The sequence below is a fragment of the Protopterus annectens genome, chromosome 10.part0 (genome assembly GCF_019279795.1).
Source record: "Protopterus annectens isolate FY-2018-M chromosome 10.part0, PAN1.0, whole genome shotgun sequence".
Lineage (NCBI taxonomy): Eukaryota > Metazoa > Chordata > Ceratodontiformes > Protopteridae > Protopterus > Protopterus annectens.
This window is the reverse complement of record NC_056744.1, coordinates 1,556,968,158-1,556,989,003: the sequence shown is the minus strand read 5'-3', so window position 1 is coordinate 1,556,989,003 and position 20,846 is coordinate 1,556,968,158. Positions and strand designations below refer to the sequence as shown.

Here is a 20,846-nt window from a genome sequence, read left to right as displayed (position 1 = left end):
AATCCTTAACCTGCCCTGCTTTATACACACCTCACTGTTACACTGTAATACGTGGTGTGCCCTGCTTTATAAACACCTCACTGTTACACTGCAATCATTGGCATGCCGTGCTATATACACACCTCACTGTTACACTGTAATCCTTGGCATGCCCTGCTTTATGCAAACCTCAGTGTTATACTGTAATCCTCATACACACCTCACTGTTACACTGTAATCCTTGGTGTGCCCCACTTTATACACACCTCACTGTTACACTGTAATCCTTGGCATGCTCTGCTTTATACACACATCACTGTTATACTGTAATCCTTGGCATGCCCTACTTTATATACACCTCATTGTTACACTGTAATCCTTGGCATGCCCTGCTTTACACACACCTCACTGCTACACTGTAATCCTTGTCGTGCCCTGCTTTATACATGTTATTGTTACACTGTAATCGTTAGCCTGCCCTGCGTTATACACACCTCACTGTTACACTGTAATCCTTGGCATGCCCTGCTTTACACACACCTCACTGTTACACTGTAATCCTTGGTGTGCACTGCTTTACACACACCTCACTGTTGCACTGCAATGCTTGGCATGCCCTGCTTTATACACACCTCACTGTTACACTGTAATCCTTGGCATGCCCTGCTTTACATACACCTCACTGTTACACTGTAATCTTTAGCGTGCCCTGCTTTACACACACCTCACTGTTGCACTGCAATCCTTGGCATGCCCTGCTTTATACACACCTCGCTGTTACATTGTAATCCTTGGCGTGCCCTGCTTTACATACACCTCACTCTCTAACAATTCAGTATTATACCTTTTGTATAACTGGATATACTTTGACATAGAACTATGCATTACTGCACCTCTGGGTGTGTTGTATTTGTACCAAGCACACACAGTCATGTTTTACTGCATATGTATCCAACACAGCAATGCTGAAACCAATCTTGAAGCTCCTTGCAACAGAACATTACAAAAAATAATCAAAGACATAATAATGCAGTATATGGTGATGTGTACAGACTAAGAGATACATGTAAATGTCCTGCAACTAGAAAATATAACTGTGTCTCATGTTCAAGGATAGGCACAGCATGATGGGTTTCCTCCTACCTGCCCAAAACATGCTAGTTAGGTTATACTAAACTGCCCATATCCTATATTCACCCTTGCTCTGGTTACAGTTAAAAGGGTTGATGGCTTCTGTCCACTAACTTGGTTAACAAGTAATACTTGTGCCCCATATGGTGCCAATAAATGTATATAGAAATGATGCAAACAAGGAACAGAGCAAATCCGAAGAAGAAAAATACCTGGAGAAAGAAATTCTAACAGACCAACACATCCAATGTTAATTAGCATGCACTACTATTATTCTTTTCACACACTTGTGTATAAAAAGAGAAACTATTAAATATCAATTTTACCTTAAATGTGACATACAAAATACTCCCTTCATGCAGAGCAGTGAGGAAAAAGTGCAAATAACTGGTTTAGCAACACTAGTTCCTTTAAAAATAAGCTTCACTTTATATTTGTGGGAAAGTCTTTTGTTTTATTTTTAAGAAATGTAATTTATCAAAGAAGTGCTGCACACATAACTCCTCATGGCTCCCACTCTGAGAAATGTACTGATAACACATGCTTTCTTTAAAAATAAATCTTCAGCACTTTTACAAATTTTCACTACTGCCTAGCCTGCATAGTAAAATCTTCCAACTGTATAATATTAAACAAAAAATAAAGCAAGTTAACTTACTTAATTTCTCCACTGTAAAAGTTCTCCCAAAAAGTCAGTCACACATTTCCCAGACTGTAGATGAACTCACTTCCTGTACAGCTTGTTAATCCAAAGTACTGAACATGGGGAACAAAAACACAGAAAAAAATGTAGTTAAAGGTGATCTCTTAGGAATTTTTGCCACTTCTGGCATCCTACCACCTAATAATTGAAAACAATATCTTAACATGACAGTACTTTCACTTCCCTTTGCTTTCATGTGATCATTCACTAACTTCTGCTGCAGGTTCTGCACCCCCTTAGTTACCCTTTCCTTAAGTTTAGTCTGACCTTTAGCTTTGCAGAGTAAACATATGTAGAACCACAAGCATTTAACTGGAATGGTGTAGTCCAAATGCACATCAGCCAAAATCCAAAACTTACTGTATAGTGTTTGTGAAAGATGTATACTGCATAGTGGTAGTACATGAAGCCAACTTGAAGTGACACACTACTTAATGGGAGGGGTAGAATCTCCCTGTTCTTCCACAACCCCCCCTAAAGCCTGATCATTTACAGAAAGGACAAGATCTTTTACCACTCGGGAGACAAAGCCTGGGTTTATATCCTAGAGGGTGAAACTCTGAAATTGGAATAAAAAAGTTTGGGTAAACAGGATGTAAGGGAACTTGTACCTAGCATATCCACTTACTAAAAAGTTGTGGAAACCACTAAATATAAGGGAGATTTTCTGACAGAACATATTTTCAGATGGCAACCTTCAAGAAAGGAGAAGGCTATACTTAAATAACTGCTGAACACATACCATACTGTATCAATATTCTAAATTTACTGAAGACAAATATTTATGAAGACATAGGCATTACAATTTTTCCCATGGTTTAGTTTCCATCAAAACTGAATACAAACCAGCAATAGAAGCCCTTGTAAAATGTTATTTAACTGCCATGAGTCTGTCTGCAAAATTTATTTATGAACATTTTGCTGAGTAGCAGAAAAACATGGAAATATTAACTTAGCAGTTATAAGATGCATTCGTCATTGCAGCAAATACTTGAAAAGTTAAGACAGAGCGAGACTGTAATTTTAGAAGCGTGAAGGTATCATTCTCTTCTACTAAGGCTCCTTGTGCAGACCTCCCTCTAGGTGGGCAAGAAAGCCTGTGGGGGTAACTATGTGGCAAGGCATACCCTAAACCACCAGGGTTGTTCAGCAAAGGACGTTCCCCCCAATCACTGTGAAGCAGAGGAATCCAATGGTTGTAGCAACATCAGTGTTGAGCGGTCCAACAGCGGAGCCCCTTTAGAGGGGGAAGGAGTAAGATGCTCAGAAAGAATAAAAATAATCAGAGGACTTATCAAATGGATTACTCAGCTCAAGCAGCAAGGCCCAATAGAGCCTATTCATGTTAATGATAACTCCAGTGAACATTTTGGACGATGACCAAGGTACTTTGGTACGCAATACTGTTGATGATTTTTGTATTTTCAATTTTTCAAGTAAATCCTTGACTAATGCACATGCTGACCTTTCTAAAGGTCTTACGTTCATCCCAGCTAGGCATTTTAATGTCACTAGGACTATATTGGACTTAAAAGTTTTTGTAAGGAAACTAAATTTGGCTTTGTGGTTTCGGAATTCTAATAATAGATTAGTTATGAATGAAAATATTTTACAACGTTCTAGTACATTTAATCTCCCCACTGAAGCTGTGTTACATGTATGAGAGATGTTGTGAGAATGATATTAGGAAGTTACAGCACCATATGTGTTTTGAAAAAACAGATAATCTGAATCAAAGTGAATACAACCTTTTGCATGAAGTTACATCTGATTTAGATATTCGGGTTATGAAACCCGGACAAGGGGGGAGACTGGTAGTCATGAATTACACTGATTATAGTAATAAAATTAATGTCTTGTTAATGTCTGATGAATATGAAATTGTATCTAAAAACAAAGTGCATATTGCATATCTAAGGTTGATCGAAGATTGTATTTCAAAATGTGAATATGATTTCATGTACAATGAGCGTCCAATGGTTGCCAGTATTTTTGGCATACCAAAATTAAATAAAAATATTCAGAATCCACCTTTAAGGCCCATTGTTGATGTCAAGAGATCCAAAACATTTTTTTATTGCAAAAGTTTTGGATATTAAGCTTAAGCATGTGGTTACTTCAATTTCTCAAATTTGTAAAGATTCATGGCACTTTTTGAAATTATTGGGAGATATGCAGTTTTATAAGAATGCATTTTTCGTAACTATTGATATCCATAATTTATTTTCTATTATACCTCATGAAAAAGGAATAACTTTGTTTGAGGAACAATTAGTTTCTAACGTCCATCTAGGAGCAAGTGATGTTTATGTAATGTTATCCTTATGGATCTGGTTTCGAAAAACAATTTTTTGTTTTTTGAAGGCCAGTTTTTTAGGTAAGCCACAGGAGTGGCAATGGGGGGGGGGGTCTGTGCCCCCTCTGTTTGCTAATCTCATCATGGCCCAATGGGAAGAAAAATATGTATTCAATGGCCCATTTGTAGGCAACTGGGCAATGTATACCAGATTCCTGGATGACATTTTTTGATGTGGACAGGCGTGTTACAGCAAGTGGAGGAAGTTTTGGTTTATATAAATAATACCGAATAATTTTTGAAATTTTCCCACTCTTATGACAAGGAAGAAATTACATTTCTAGACTTACATATTACTAAAGATATTATAAGTAATTCGTATACCTCTCATATTTTTTGCAAACCCACCTTCTCCAATTCATATCTTCATTTTACTAGTGGTCATCCAGAATTTCAAAATAAGTCTGCAGTTAAAGGCGGGTATATTAGACTTGCAAGAATGGTTTCAGATATGTTCCAATTTTTAATAGCGTGTGATAAGGTCAGCAAAATGTTTCTGGTTAGGGGTTAGCCAGGTGAATTTTTGTTTATAATATATTCTGAAGTGGTTAATAAAAGAAAAAAATGGAACAAACACATCTATTTTGACAGGATATTTTGCGTTTAATAATATCAGTAATTCAAATTGGGATACCAGATAATTTATTTGCACATATTGTTTGGACACACCTGATATTATTAATATTATTCTTAATTATATGCGGTGGTGGTGCTGCGGTAGCATTGTCGCCTCATAGCAAAATGTTGTCCGGTTTGATTCTCAGCTAGAGCGTCTTCTGTGTGGAGGCATACGTGAATGGGGCGTGCCTTCGTTGAAGGTTGTGCATCGGGGCTGGTAACCCGGTACGTAAAAATCCACTACTAATCATTAGCGGACCGGAGTTTCGCTGTGGCGACTCCTAACCGGGCAAAGCCGAAAGACACAAACAAACAATTCTTAACTATTGGTGGATAATTTCATCAGACCCAGAAGTTCTAGCAATATTAGGTAAAAAAACAAAAATTACCTTTAGGAAAGATGCAACTTTCAAGCAGCTATTAGAAGGTGGGATTAGAATTAAAGCAAAACATTCCATTAGAGAAGGTACTTATAAAATGTGGCACATGCAAACAATGCTTACATGTATCAAATAGGGACAACACAGTGGTATGTAATAGGAAATATAAAATTAAAAAATATTATAATTGTAATTCTTCCTATGTCGTTTATGTTGCTCAGTGCACTCAATGTTCTTGCTTCTATGTGGGAAACGCTTCTAGACGATTAAGAGATTGTATGTATGAGCATTTTCAAGATATTAAAAATGCCAAGCAAACTAATGCATTATTTAGGGAGGTCAGTAAAAACCCTGGCCTTGATGTTTGGTTTTCAGTAATAGATTCTATTAGACTTGATATTCAAAGAAAAATAATAGAGTAGCACCTGAATTTTAAAGAATTACTTTGGAAAGTCAGGTTAAACATAACAGTGTATCGTGGTCTGAATGAAGCTTGCTCTTTAGTTCCACTTTTAAAAACAAATATTTTGAACTATAAGCAGCATTTTAGTAATGCATTTAATTGTAAAATTATATTCCATAAAACATTTTTTATATTGTTTAATATAGCGTTGTTGGCTGTGTGCGCAGCTTTTAGATTTTAATTGATTTATTGGTTAATGATGTTAAGTGTTTTTTTTATTTATTTTATTTTACATTTGTTGACCGAGATAGTTTGACTGGATGCATGTCCATTTTCAGCAGAGGCCCGGGGAGAAAAGCTCCAAGGGTAAGCAGATACAGCATTACATAATACCAGCATTACATATTACAAACAGACTATTTACAGAGATTACATAAGTAAGCAAGTTAAACAAGTTCCTCAGGTTACAGTTAATCCTGAGCAAAGTCAGGATTAAATTAAATTACACAGTAAACTGGTTAACAGATTTTTACACATTCTAGAGAAAGTTAGCCAGGCTTGATACATTGACATAGCCAGTTAAGTGACAAATGTTGTTTGAGTCTAGTTTTAAATTGACCTAAGGTGGAAAGTAAGGTAATATCAACTGGAAGAGAGTTCCAGGATCTACTTACAGAGTTTGCAAAGAGAGAATCACTGGCTGTGTTATTAATTTTGCTAGTCTGAATTAGTAGTTTGTTAGAGGATCGAAGCGGTCTAGGATTGTTATAGGGGGTGATAATATTTTTAAGTGCAGGAGTATTGTCCGGATTATAGAGGATTTTATAGGCCATAATCAGTTGGTTATACTGGATTAGGCTAGGTAGTTCAAGCCAACCAAGCTGATTTAGATTGATGCAATGATGTGTCCTGAAAGGTAACCCAGTGGCAAACCTGGCAATGTGGTTGTAGCAAATTGAGAGTTTGTTAAGGACAGTCTTGTTCAAATTCGAGAGTAGAGGGGATGCATACAGAAGGGTTGAAAGAAGATGATTGCGAGCTATGGCAATTTTAGCTGGAGGGGTTAGGAAGGCTTTTATTCTGTACAGTGACCCAGGTTTTTTATTGATGGTTTTGATAGTTTGGTTAACATGTAGGTCAAATTTTAGATTATTGTCTATGATGACACCTAATAGTTTTGTAGATGGGTCAGGGGAGATTATTGTGCCATCATTTGATTTTATGTTAAAGGTGAAAGCGGTAGACCTACGTGTTGGTGAAAATAACAGCATTTTAGTTTTTTTGGGATTTAGGATCAGACGATGTTCAGAAAGCCAGTTTTCTATTGTATTAAAGGTGGTCTGGGTAGCTGACCATAACTCTACTGGAGATGTAGCTGAGCAAATCAGAGTAGAGTCATCAGCATATTGGATACAGCTGACTTTTGGGATGACAGTATAAAGGTTGTTAATGAAGATGGAGAACAGCAAGGGCCCTAGTATAGAGCCTTGTGGTACTCCGAGGGTGTTAGGTAGAAGGTTAGAGAGTTTGTTCTGCCAGAGGACAGCCTGCTGTCAACCATTCAGGTAGGATTGAAACCATTGGAGGGCTCCAGTATCTAGTCAGAATGTTTGCAGGGTGTGGATTAAAAGTTGGTGATCAACCATATCGAATGCCTTGGAAAGATCCAAAAAGAGGGCTGAGGATATATAATTATTGTTGCGATTATTGTTTATGGTGTTAGTAAAGGCTAGGAGGGCTGAAGTAGTGCTGTGACGAGGACGGAAGCCATGCTGAGTGTCTGCCATAAGGCGATTTTGGATTAGGTGGTGCATGAGTTGTCTATGAATACATTTTTCCATAATCTTTGCAAGTGGAGAGAGTATAGCTATTGGCCTACAATTGGAGAATTCAGTAGAGCTGCCTCCTTTGTGAAGTGGGATTACATAGGATATTTTCCAGATGGTTGGAATTTTAGCTTCTACTATGGTTCGATTGATTAGTATTGAGACGGGGTGAGCAATAGCATCAGCTGATTTTTGTAGGTACTCGGCAGGGAGTTGATCAGCAGAAAGTGTAGTGGGTTTTAATTTTTTGATCAAGGTATGGATAAGTGAAGTGGCGACTGGTTGGAAGCTGAATGCAAGTAGGTTTCTAGGGGTGCTACTTTCAGGACCAGGGGAGCTAGGAGGTAGTTGGCTAGCTAGGGCTTGAATTGTCTCAGTAAAGAATTGGTTAAAACTATCAGAAACATCTTCAGGGGTTTTATCAATAGTCGTAGCAGGGATTGGGGTTGAAGTTTGTTCAGGATGTAGTAAATTATTTAAACCTGCCCAAAACTTCTGAGGGTTATTTTGATTTACTGTCTGTAAATTACAGTAGTATTGTTTTTTGTCTTGTAAAATTGATTTTTTGGTTTCGTTCCTGGATTTCCTGGATTTAATGTGATCTTGAGGGTCTTTAGAAGAACGCCATAAAGCCCATGCTTTGTTTCTAAGGGTAATTTTGAGTTTAGACTTTACAGAAAGCCATGGTGCAGTTTTTGCCTTGGTTCTCTTTGAACGAACAGGTGCATGCAAATCAAGGATCTCAAGGAATTTGTTGTTAAAGTATGCTATTGCTTCCTCTAAGGGGAGGTGTTTTTGAATAGACCAATTACATGAGTTTAGTTCTTGTTGGAATTTGGCAGGGTCAAAGTTTTTATTGTTTCTAACCTTTCTGAGTAAGGGTTGTTGGGAATTAATGGTTTCGTGTTTAATTACATATGTGAGAAGGTGATCGCTTAGGCCATTAAGGAGGGTACCAGAGGTGTACAGTTGGGGGTGACTGTTTACGAGTACCCAGTCAAGTAAAATTTCTTTTTGGTTGGGTTTACTTATCCTGGTAGGGGTGGATATGATTTGTGTAAATGCATGCAGGTTAATATGGGTGGTTGGGGATTCTATGGAACAGGTGCCCCAGTCTATGTTAAAGTCTCCAAGTAGTAGGGTTTCTTGGGGGTAGTGACATGACAGCCAGTGCAAGATATCTTCAAATGTAGATATATTGTTACCTGGGGGAATGTACATACAGATGATATTAATGCATTTATTTTTATTAAGTTGCAATTTGGTGGCAAGAATCTCTGAGTTATTAACCTGAGGAGGTTGTATTACATCTATGGTGACATTCAACTCAGATTTATAGAGTACAGCTTACCCCACCCCCCTTCCTCGAAGCACGATCCAGCCTGTGTATGTTGTATCCAGGTGGTAACACTTCATTGTCTTTAGTGTTAGGTTTTAACCAGGTTTCAGATAAACAGAGAATCTCAGGGGAGTGGACATCCAGAAGTGCATGCAATTCATGTACCTTGATATTAATGCTTCTAATATTGAGATGACAGACTAGGAGAGAGTTAGTTGGCCTATTAATTGTAGGTTTGTAGCTTAGATTACAAGTAGAGGGGGTATGTGTATCTGAAGTGAGTGGGCCAGGGTTGGGGTGAATATCACCACCAAGTATTAGGTTGAGTCTATACTTGGTGATGAACTTCAGGAATTTGTTTATTAGTTTGTGGTAGTGTTTGGATCTAGAGCTAATGTGCCTGGGGTTGAGATGTTGATAGACTGAACAAGATGTTGGATAGGATCTGGTACTGTAAGTATGGTTGAAGGTGGAAGGATTTACAGCTGGGGTGATAGTATGGCCTTTTGGGACCTGAAATCCCGTGAGGAACTGGTTTTCATACAAGGTAAGGAGGTATGGTGTGAACAAGAGGGGTAGTAAAGAGGAGTATATAATTATATGTGATTCAGCTAGTGAGGGAAGGAACTGTTTTACCTGGTGATGCAACACCAGAAGATAGAGTGGTGAGGTAAAGGTACTGGAAGGGGGATGGGAGAATGCCAGATGAAAGCTAATAGGTGCTATTAAAATGTAGGTAGTAGAATGGGGGTGGGTGGAATTATCCCAGATGAAAGCAGATAGGATCAAGAAAGTGGGGGAGTGGCTATAGTACTATAAATCTAGAGGTACAGGGGGTGGGAGGAAATTGGGGGCAGGGAGGGGAGCGAAGAGAGCCCGAGCGTAGCGAGGGCAAACGTAGCGGGGTATTGCAGTTAACTAGGTTTCCTAGGGTGTCCTAAAGCTATAAGGTGAGTATTACAGCTCTTAATGTAAGAGTCAATTTACTTCAGTTACAGGGGAAGGAGGCAACCACTCAAGTAGAAACAAAGAGCCCTATAGCTGACCAATATGGTGACCTGCTTAATTACAAAGCACTGTAAGTGAAAGCTTAACAAATGCTTTTTGTGTGTAACCTACTCTGTTTAAATGTTGAGAGAAACTGATTGCAGTCCTGTAGACACCGTTTTGTAGGGAACTGTAGAGTTCAACTAGGAAAGAGAAAAGCAGAAATTCTAGGGTATGCATGAAGGCAACAACAGGCAGTTATTATATAATAATGCATTCAGAAAGGTTTGGTGGGGGGGTAAAGTAGCATACTTCAGAATGAACTAAGATTTATAGCTAAGAAACCTAAGCAAGAGAGCAATGCAGTAAATAAACACTTGCCAGATTTTAAGGATATACCAGAAAAACTAAATCAATTATTCACAATTGTACAACTGGAAAATTGCCAGTAAAAGCACTTCAGGTATAGCTAGCCCAAGTTATTCAAGTCATAAAAGCACTTCTTCAATGTGTGTGTGCAATTTAAACATTAAAAAACACATGCAGCACGGAGGAGCTCTGATTATACACTTTCTCTAGGTACAGGTTCAGTTTAAAGACAAATATTACCACAGAAATTCAGTAAAGGCACTAGCTACTTATACAGCCTCTGAAAAAAATAGAGCAGTCTGTGCAGAACCAGAATTTAGCTGCAAGTCATTCAGTTACACAAAAAACAGTAAAAGATCCATACAATGAAGAAACTTACACTAAGTCATACCAGGTCAGCCAAGGGGGGAAGAGAGAGGGAAATCTTAAGCACCTAGATTTGAAAATGATGTGTTCAGTTTGTTGGGTATAAAAGAGCTTATGGGGTAAGAGTGCAGTAGTTCTGATGAAGTTAAGTTTATCCTGAAAGAACGTGCTCAACTGTTAATTCCAATAAAGAGGACTTATTTTACTGCACTTGTGTTCCAGTGGTCTTCTGTGTTAGAGGAGCTTTGTTTTTTCAATGGAAGGCTCTTTTCTTCCCCTTTACCAATGGCTTTTCAGATTTACTATAGGACAGTCTATGAGCCTCCTTTTGTGGGGGTGGGGGGGTGGGGGGGTGGGCTGTCATTTACACAAAAAATGGAGATGGTATTTGTTTACTGAGTGATCTGTCTTCTCCCTACTCTGGAAGGCACTGTGTACCCAGGGTTATTTTGTAAAGGTGAGCAATTTCCTATGGACGATTGTCCACTGGTTCTCACCCTTTTCTGACAAACCAGGCTTCTCCTCATACTGCACAACATCCCTTTAGATTCAAGAGTTGTGGTTTCCCCCATGATGCCTTCTCTCTCTTGGGCTGCCCCAAGTGCTGAGTAAAAAATCCACATCCAGTGTGTGTGTGTGGGGGGGGTGATGATCTTGGCAGCAAGCACGACAGGACACAGTGTTTACTATGTCATAAGTCTGCTTGTGAAGGTCAGTGAGTCCTGCCGAAGTGATCAGGAAAAGATGATGTTTGGCTGACCCACATATTTCTCTGTAGTATGTGGATCTCAGGAACAGTGGGCAAATCTCCTCAGCCAACTTGGAGGACAATTGGTGGAGCTTTCATAATACTCAGTCTCAGCACCCTACCTCCTGCTTAGGAGAAGGGGTAGCCCTCAAGCCCACTGTATTTGTAGATCTCATCCATGTGAAACCTGGTGCTACAAATCCACCAATCTCACCTCCTCCATGATGGACAAAAGAAGAGCTCAGATCAACTCTCTTAGGGACACTGGGCCCCACTCCCATTAGTGATTTAGTGAAGAGGATTTGCGAGAAGTAGGAAGAAGGCAAAAGGAAATGAGAACATCAGGCAAATAAATGGATAGATTGCAAGAAATAAGATCTGCAACAGCGAGGCATGACTGTCAAAGAAGGCAAGAGAGTGGCAATAAATCGAGAAAGAGAGAGAGATGGCAACAGCTGATGCAACACTCCAAACTTGTGTTGAAAAATGGGAAAGGGGGGGTTGATGACATTTTTTGTTGTACATGGTACTTCATGTTGGAAAACTTCCAAAAAGCTTAAAAAAGGCTGAAGTGAACTTTAATCATGCTATTTTAATTGAGAAGGAATTGCTGCTACTTTTAGACTTTTCTGGAATGTTTCTAATTTAAAGGTATGTGGATAGGGGTCCACTTTTTAATTTCGAAATTCCACAATCCTGAAGTTCACAATGTCGAACTCAAAACCTCGAGATTGTGGAATCTTGAAATTAAAAAAAAAAAAAAAAAAAAAAGAAAATGAAAAAGAAAACATAAAAAAAAATGTTTTTGCAGGGGGTAAGCCCTCCTGCACCCCCCCCCCGCACACCCTCTGCAACTTAAATATACTAAGTCAAAGATCGCACTACAGTGAAGAGAACGGTAATGTTCTCATTCTGCACTGTATAAAGGGCTCCATTACTGCTCTCTTTACTAGAGAGCGATCTCGGAGTTAGTATATTTAAGTTGCAGGAGTTGTGGGGTTTTTTTTATGTATTGTTCTTCATCTTTTTTTTTAATTTTGAGATTCCATAATCTCGAGGTTGTGAGTTCGGTATTGTGAACTTTGGGGATTGTGGAATTTCAGAATTAAAAAGTGGACCCGTGGATAGTACTGCTGGATTTCTCCTTGTAACAAGAAGGAAAACCAACACTTAAACCAGATGTTTTTGCTGAGGGTTGCTTTCAATGACTGGTTGACTGGCTACAGCAGGAACTGTTTGGATTTGAACTTATATGCATTGTGTATCCAGGCATTCACTTCAGTGGAGGTACTCACTGCTGCAGGGTAAGGGCATCTCCACATATGCATTAGTGCTTACCAATATAATCCTTCCTTTCTTTCTTCTTCTTTTGGTGGTCTCTAAGGTTGTATTTTTTTTCTACATATTGCATAGTAAACACTGTGTACTGTCATGCTTGCTGTATAATGCAAAGTCACAACGGACGTAAAATTATTTACTGCATGATTATTCACCGACTGTTTGTTTATTGATTATTGTTGCTGATTCTCACCATTATTGCTAACTGTTACAGTTGTGACAGATTTTGCTTTTTGCTTACTGCCTGTTATGCCACTCGTCCAATCATTTTTGGTTACACATTACTGTTGTATCGTCCAATCATTTTTGGTTACACATTACTGTTGTACTGCTATAATGTTATATATATTTTGCCACACCAGTCCATTTGACATTTGATTACTGCTGTTACTTTTATTACTGCAACTTAATTACTGCCATTAATTTTGTTACTGCACCTTGATTACTGTCATTAATTTTGCTACTACAACTTGATTACTGCCATTAATTTTGTTACTGCAACTTCATTACTGTCATTACCCTCAACTAGACAGAAATTCCTAGAACTATGCAATAGAGTCAAAAAGCTAATAAAACAGGACAAATTCCAATACTACCAGTCTGCCCTAGACTCCTCCCAACACAGCCCCAAACAATTCTGGTCCTCCATAAACTCCATCCTCCACCCAGGTAAAGACAGTACCCCTCCTCCTAACATCCCTCACTCCTCAGAAAATACTGCTACCTCATTCAACACGCACTTCACACACACCATACTATCACTAGCTAAACAACACAACCCCCCTCCTCTCCAACCTACACCTTCAACTAGTAATCTCCCCACTGCCTTCTCTTTTTCTCCTGTACCTACCTCCAACATAAAAAAAATTTAACTAAACTTAAGCCCACCACATTAGCAGCAGACAACCTCCCAAGTGAATACCTACAAATCGCAGCTGATGCTCTGGCCTACCCAGTATCCATCTTGATTAACCGCTCTATCAGAAAGTTACGTTCCCACACTGTGGAAAGTATCACATATAATTCCCCTCCACAAAGGTGGACTCTCCACAAAACTAACCAATTACCGCCCCATAGCTATTCTTTCTCCATTCCCCAAAACACTAGAGAAATGCATACACTCTCAGGTCTCAGACTACCTCCTTACTAAAACTCAGCATGGTTTCCGACCAAACCATAGCACCACCACTGCCTTACTCTCCTTTACTAACACTATTCTTCAGCATAAAAACAAAGGCTATCCCTCCTCTGCTACTTTCCTAGACCTATCTAAAGCATTTGACATGGTCCCACACAAACAACTTATCTCTGTCCTCAATAACCTATCCTTCTCACAATCAGTCACCAACTGGTTTCAGAGTTACCTGTCTGACCGCCAACAAGCCGTTGTATGGCAGAATGACATCTCTCCCCAACTACCTGTCTCCATAGGGGTTCCCCAAGGATCCATCCTTGGACCCCTACTTTTCTCTGTTTTCACCAATAATCTATCCTCTGCCACCAAACATGGCACACTCATACAATACGCAGATGACTCAACCATCATCTGCTCAGCCCAGTCCCTACCCAAACTGCAAAAAGTCACACAGGAAGCCTTTTCCTCTGTTGAAACTTGGTTATCCGATGCCCAGTTACTACTCAACCCAAACAAAACTACACTACTCATCTTCCAACCCACCAAACATACTCAAAACAACTCTCACTTTAACATCACAGCAAAAGACAACACCACTATATATCCAACTGAACACACCAAATTGCTAGGAGTGGAAATAGACAATAAACTAAAATTTGACATTCACATATCCATGACCATAAAAAAAGTCCACAAAAAACTAGGAGCGTTATACAGAAATAAACAACTTCCCACCAAAGCAGCAAAGATTTCAACAGCAAATTCCCACCTTATCTCCACCCTACTTTATGCCTCTCCAATATATACCAACCTAAGGCAATGCGATCTAAACAAGCTAAAGACCTGCTACAGCCTCGCCAAATTCGCCACAGTGGCATCCTACCGTAGTCACCACTGTCTCTCACTTGCTGAACTGGGCTGGCTTGAACTCCCTCACCTCCTTCAGTGGGATCAACTCTCACTCGCCCACAAACTAGTAAAGCATCCACTAAATGTCCCATCCCTCCAGAATCTACTCCAACCCTATCACACCACCAGACCACTAAGATCCAGCAACAAAAATCACTTGCAGATCGCTAAAGCCAATAACTCTGCTGGTGAAGCACTATTCTCTTGCACCATAGCCAAATTACGGAACTCCCTCCCACCCACAATTACCTCCATAGCATCATGCACCCACTTCAAAACTTTACTAAAAGCACACCTAAAAACATGCTGGCTATGCCCTTGCAACTCCCACTCTAATATCACCCACCCCATCCAACCACTACCTTTCTTTCCACTCCAGTAACTACCTTGATTATAGCAAGCTCAGATGCTCATAAGCCAGTACTTATTATACAGCAGGAACTTCTTATTGTAACATTTATGTTAATGTCTGTTATGTACTTCACAGATAAAGATTCTAGTTGTCTACTGATGTACTATGTTCTTCATCTGTAAATATGTTGTAAGTAATTGCTATGTAAATTGTTAAGCACTATGTAATCCAATGCAACTACTGTCTGTTTATTTTAACTGTGGAGCTTTTCTCCCTGGGCCTCTGCTGAAAATGGGCCTACATCCAGTCGGACACTCCCGGTCAACAAATATAAATAAATAAATTAATTTTGTTACTGCAACTTGATTACTGCCATTAATTGTGTTACTGCATTTTGATTACTGTCATTACCTTACAGCAGGCCATACTGTTGCTGTTCCATTAAATTGTGACACACACACACACACACACACACACACACACACACACACACACACACACACACACACACACACAGCTGCTCTTCGATTTCTGTGCTCAAATAACCAGCTGATTCCACCATCAGCTCTTGCCACTCTCTCCCCAGCATGACTCTAGTACCAAGCAGATCCCCTGACTCCTTGGGGAGTTGACCTTATTACGACCAGTAGTATAGCCCGATGAGTGAGGGATCTCATAGAGAGACACAAGACATCGCACTGGATATCATCATAAATACTATGGTCAGCAGTTCTTAATCATGTCACCTCTTCAAGCATTCTGACATCAGCTCTCGCAAGGGCAAGCAATGGCATGTAGTTTAAGAATGTGCTTGCCCTGGGTCTTTAGACTGGTCTGACACCATCCTTCCCAGAGGCCCAGACTGGTGGTTTGTCTTGCTAAGAACTCTGGGCTCTGTAAGAGTTGAACAAGATCAATGCCCAGCATGCTTTCCCCATGGATAAGCAGACCCATCCTCCCTGCTTCTACAAAGTGACCATTTAACTGGGATTGCCTGGGCCACAGTCAAGGCTTTCCCCCTCTGCTATACTTGTGCTACATCTGATCATATTCTTGCTGTTCTGCCTGTTCTACCATAGTCTCGACAATGCACTGCATAGTCAACTCTGGCATTTCAGACCATCCTTGAAAGTGACATACCTCTGTTCTTTTACACTTTTGACTACTGATAAATTTGCCATTTTATGTATAGCCAACTCAGTAGATTCTGGGACATCACCAAAAGTGACATAGCTGTTCTGCTACCCTTTGACTACTCCTCTTAATTCTGTCATTCTCAGATTACTGTCTTCAGATATATCACTACTCTACTATTAATGACACTTTTAGCAAACTAACAGAGTTCAGACTGGTTTACTGAAGTTCTATGACACTTGTCATGACTGGTATTATGCCATCTTATGTAGCATTACTATAGTCAGTCTTGAATCTCCTGATGCTATTGCCATAGTCTTACTTTTATGTTAATCTAAGCCACTACTACCCTTTTAAGATTACTAACTACAGCGATAGCACAATAAAACAGGTAATGTATTTAATCTTTCTAGATTCCTTCTACCTGTTAGACCCTACTGACCAGCATTAGTTGTGTGTGGTACACCTGTGAGGAGGGTTGCTTCTCAGGCTAGCAACCTGATGCTGTACAATCAGTAACCGCTACAGAAACAATGAGTGCTGGAGAGTACCAATTGCCCAATATGCTGAAAGGCACAGTGCAGACAAGAGAGATACCACTATATAACATACCTAAGAAGACTGGATCTTTCCCATTTCCTTATATATGTTAATGTCTACTGGCCAATATAGAATCTCAATCAGCTCCTATCCTTCCTTGTTTTTTAGCCTACCTTGAAGCAATTAAGCAATGAAGCAAATGCCTCATAAATTACTTAATCTGTGAAAAGTGCATTTACTGACCTTGGAGGTTACTATCTCACCTACGACCTTTTTTGGCAAGCACTATAAGCACTTACTCAAAATACAAAACACCAGATATTTTTTGTCTTTTGTTAACTGGGTTAGATCAACTGGGCCCTTTTTCAGTTGAGTTATGCTTTGATTACCAACCGAATACTTGTCCATGACAAGGGACTAAGAAACCATAGCCATTATATTACTCTGCAACTCCCCTCACTTTCAAAAACCTTTGAATATACTACTAGACAGGCTACCGTCACACACAAAAGACCTCTTTTGGTAAGCACCACAGTACAAAACACCACTTCTGCTGAGATTGTCAATAGAACACTGCCTAAGACAGGGGACTAAGAAACCACAGCCATTATGCAAGTACCCTCACCTTCACCAACCACTGAATATACCCCTAGAAGTCACACTGGTGCCATTACCAAGTCCTTAAGGTCAACTTCATTTGCATCTTCCAGTGCCAATGTTTTTGTAAAAAGAGAATCTGTTGTCAGGCATTCCAATAATATCCTCATAAAGTTAAAAATAGGGAGACTATTATCAGTTCCTTCACAGCCAGGATCCAGGATGTCAGGAGGACTCTCAGATATCACTGTCGTAACAAAAATGACTAAAGCCTTGTAGTGGCTTGGTGAATGACATTAAGAGCTATCCTCTTGAGAGACACGTAGAAGGAAATGATGGAGCTAGCTATGTATGTGTCTGAAGCAGACTGGTATTCAGTAGATTGTGCCATCAACCAGAAAGATTCTAAGAGTCAAAGACAGGACCATTGGCTTTAATAACAGGCTATGCAGGTGATGCCAGCCCAGACAGGTACAGCATGCGTCAGCAAGGGATATAAAGGTTGACAAGCGTTCTTGTATTACCATGGATGGTCTGCTCCACTCTTACCAAGGCTTTTGCATACTATTAAAACTTTTGTCTCCTCAACATTCCAAACTAGTACACTCTATTCTGAAACATATTAAATTGGTTCTACTCAGGGCCAGGAGTCTTAAAAAATGTCCAGCCTTGATATAATCCTGCAACACAAACACATTCATATATGTTTAGTTACAAAGACATACTTTTACTGCAATTTAAAGCACTCCCTCCACTCTTGGATTTAGTGCTTACCATGCTTTCAGACCTACTGGAAACTGCAGGGCAATATCCTTTTTGTCAGGGACTCCATCTTATCCTGAGATACTTCATGATTCCAAATGTTAGCCTTTCACGTCATGAAAGCCCAATCCACTGTCATATCTCATACTTTTGCAAGTTAATAAAAATGTTGGTGGGACAGATACGTAAACCAATGTAATCCTTACCTATAGAATAAACTCAAACAAGATGTTAAGCATTCTAGTAGCCTTGTCACCTTCAAGGCAGCTTTTGGTACTCCTCGAGGCAGAAAGTTAATAGTTGATAGTTTTTTAGCCCACACTCTTAACAGTCTAAACATTAACTGACTAGTATGAAACTATGAGCATAAAAAAGTCTGGTCATTATTTGGAAAACTAATCACACATCATGCTATCTGCAGTGGCATGAAATGTGTAAATGTTATTCCTGCCTCAGCCACTAACTGTAGTCCTATCAAGTAGGAAGGAGTTTACACTGTCACCATTTACACAAGTAAGAAATAACTTTGCACAAAGACAGAGACTGCTGAAAAATGGAAAGTGGTACTAAATGAATTCAGCAGCAGAAGAACAAGAGGTACCCAATGTAGTAAAAGTAATACGATGTAAAAAGTAAAAAAAAAATCTGAAGCTCTGCAATGGTAAATGTACACAGTTAACGAGACTCTGCCAATGAGGTAACAGGCTGAGTAAAATTACCTACAGAAAGGCAGTGCAACAGGGACAAGGTGGATGGACAAGGAATTTTGCTCAAAGAAATAGTTGTACAACACTACTCAAATTATAAATCGGAAATAAAGTTAAATATTCTATTAATTTTATGGGTGCTACAATGCTGTTTCCATGCACTGCAGTACCACACTGCTGTTTTCTTTATTAGTGTAGTAATCCACCTCCCAAAACGGACAGCAAAATAGACAAAAATAATAAACTCCGTAAAATGCCTGGTGAACTTTAGTTATCACATATTGTTCTGTCCTGCTAACATGCCAGCATCAACAAATACGCCAGTCCAAATTAATGTTTACTTTGATTTACCGTGACCTCATTCCTCTCGTAAGTTATATTCCAAACACAGTGATTCATTGTGCACTTCAGAACAGTACTTTCATTCAGGACTCACAACCTAAAAGTGTGAGAGAGGCATGCATCCTGTTGTTTAAGGATGATGCTGAGGAATACCATAGCCTTTGCAACATCTCCACTACTCAATAGACTTGTCTTGCCACACCACATTACATCAGATTAGGGTAAACATTTCATATGTCTTGCTGTAATTCCCCCACCTGGGAGTTTCTTTTTCTTTGATGTACACAGAACTGCAATGCAATTTTGAGCAAATCCTGCCTTCAACTCATCCTCCTCCTTCTATATGCTTCACTGTATGCTTTAAGTCCACCCCTTGTATAGTTGTCTACCTTTTGAAAAATCAGGTAGCAGTGTACCACAACAAATTATTTTACACAAAGACAGCTGTGCTAAAACCAAAGAAAAAACAAGCAGCAGTTTCCCATGCAGAATGATTTTAAACAAGACTGTTGTGCTGAAACCAATAGTATACCACCTAGCAACAGAAATAACTAGACACAAATTATTTAAAAAAAATCAGAGCCACAATAAAGTGGCAGACAGCAGTGTGTATAGAATGATGCTAAGGTAACCAATGCTCTGTAGTGTACTTTTGCTCAAAGAAATATAGCTGAATCATTTGATCAAGGAAAGAAAGCATATTGGAAATAGTGCAGCTTTAAGAAATAATGAAACTTGGAAAAAGAGAACATAACAGCCCCTCTGCAAATCCAGTGTACAACAATCAGCATTTAAAAAAATATCTGCAAATAATATCCTTGTAGCCTTGTCACATATGCAGTTTTATACAAAAGACATACTAATGAAATATCAAGTTACAACTTATGTGTAGCACTATACACTATTCTTGTTCTGTGAAAAAAGTACAAATAGCTGGTTTTGCAATACCTGTTCATTTACAGAAATAAACTTTAATTAACACAATGTCTCATATACATTCAGTCTTTCATATTAAAGGGGGAAACAGCTTAAATTTCTAAGAAATCTGTCTTTCTATCAAAGTATTACCACAGTATATTCCAAACACCATGAGTGCTGCACAAGTAACTCCCCATGGCTCTCACTCTGAAAAAGTTGCAAATGCAGTTTTTTTTTTTTTTTTTTTGCTTGTTTATTTTACACTTCTGTATAAACTGCACATCAAACAGCAAATTTCTAGATGTTTATAACAGTAAACTACAAGTAAAGCAACTTAACTTACCCTTTCTGAATTCCTTGCAAAAGTAATTGGAGCTACATTTCACAGAAACAACTTCCTGTACAACATTAAAAATGCTCCCAAACTGTTGATTACATCACTTCCCAGCACAGCCTGTTTGTCAAGCCAGTGCAAAAGCTTCTGAGAGCAGAAAAAGCAGCAGTCAGACATTGTGTTAGCATTCCAAACTGCTACTTAATAATTAATATTAAACACTTTTAATAGGACACTTTTCATTACTTTTAAGTTTATGTAATCATTTTATGGTTTCTCCTGCAGGTGCTGAATTGCTTTATTATTTTATAATCCTCTATCCTTTTTAAAATTATTGTTGCTGAAATAAAGTATGTAGAATTACAAATAGCCATTTAGGGTGGACTATCCCTGGTGCACCACTGCAGAAATCCTAGGTTTAATGTACCATGCTTCTGGGATGTATTAAACTGCAGAACTGTGATAGATACACATGCACACGTGTGTGTGTTTGTACGTGTGTGTGTGTGTGTGTGTGTGTATATGTGTCACATTTCTGCAGTTTAATATATCCCACATGGTACATTAAACCTA

At 39.0% G+C, this 20,846-nt stretch overlaps 1 protein-coding gene across 5 annotated transcripts in view; it reads right to left on the bottom strand.

Annotated features, from left to right (window-relative positions):
* LOC122813727 overlaps window positions 1-20,392 on the bottom strand; it is a 422,056-nt gene extending 401,664 nt beyond the window's left edge. For all 5 annotated transcript variants that reach the window (XM_044086194.1, XM_044086197.1, XM_044086196.1 and 2 more), the window contains exons 1-2: window positions 20,283-20,392; window positions 1,769-1,866 (exon numbers count right to left, since the gene is read on the bottom strand). The gene's annotated coding sequence lies outside the window, so the exon portion shown is untranslated. The remainder of the gene's footprint in view (window positions 1-1,768; window positions 1,867-20,282) is intronic.
* Between the last annotated feature and the right edge of the window lie 454 nt (window positions 20,393-20,846).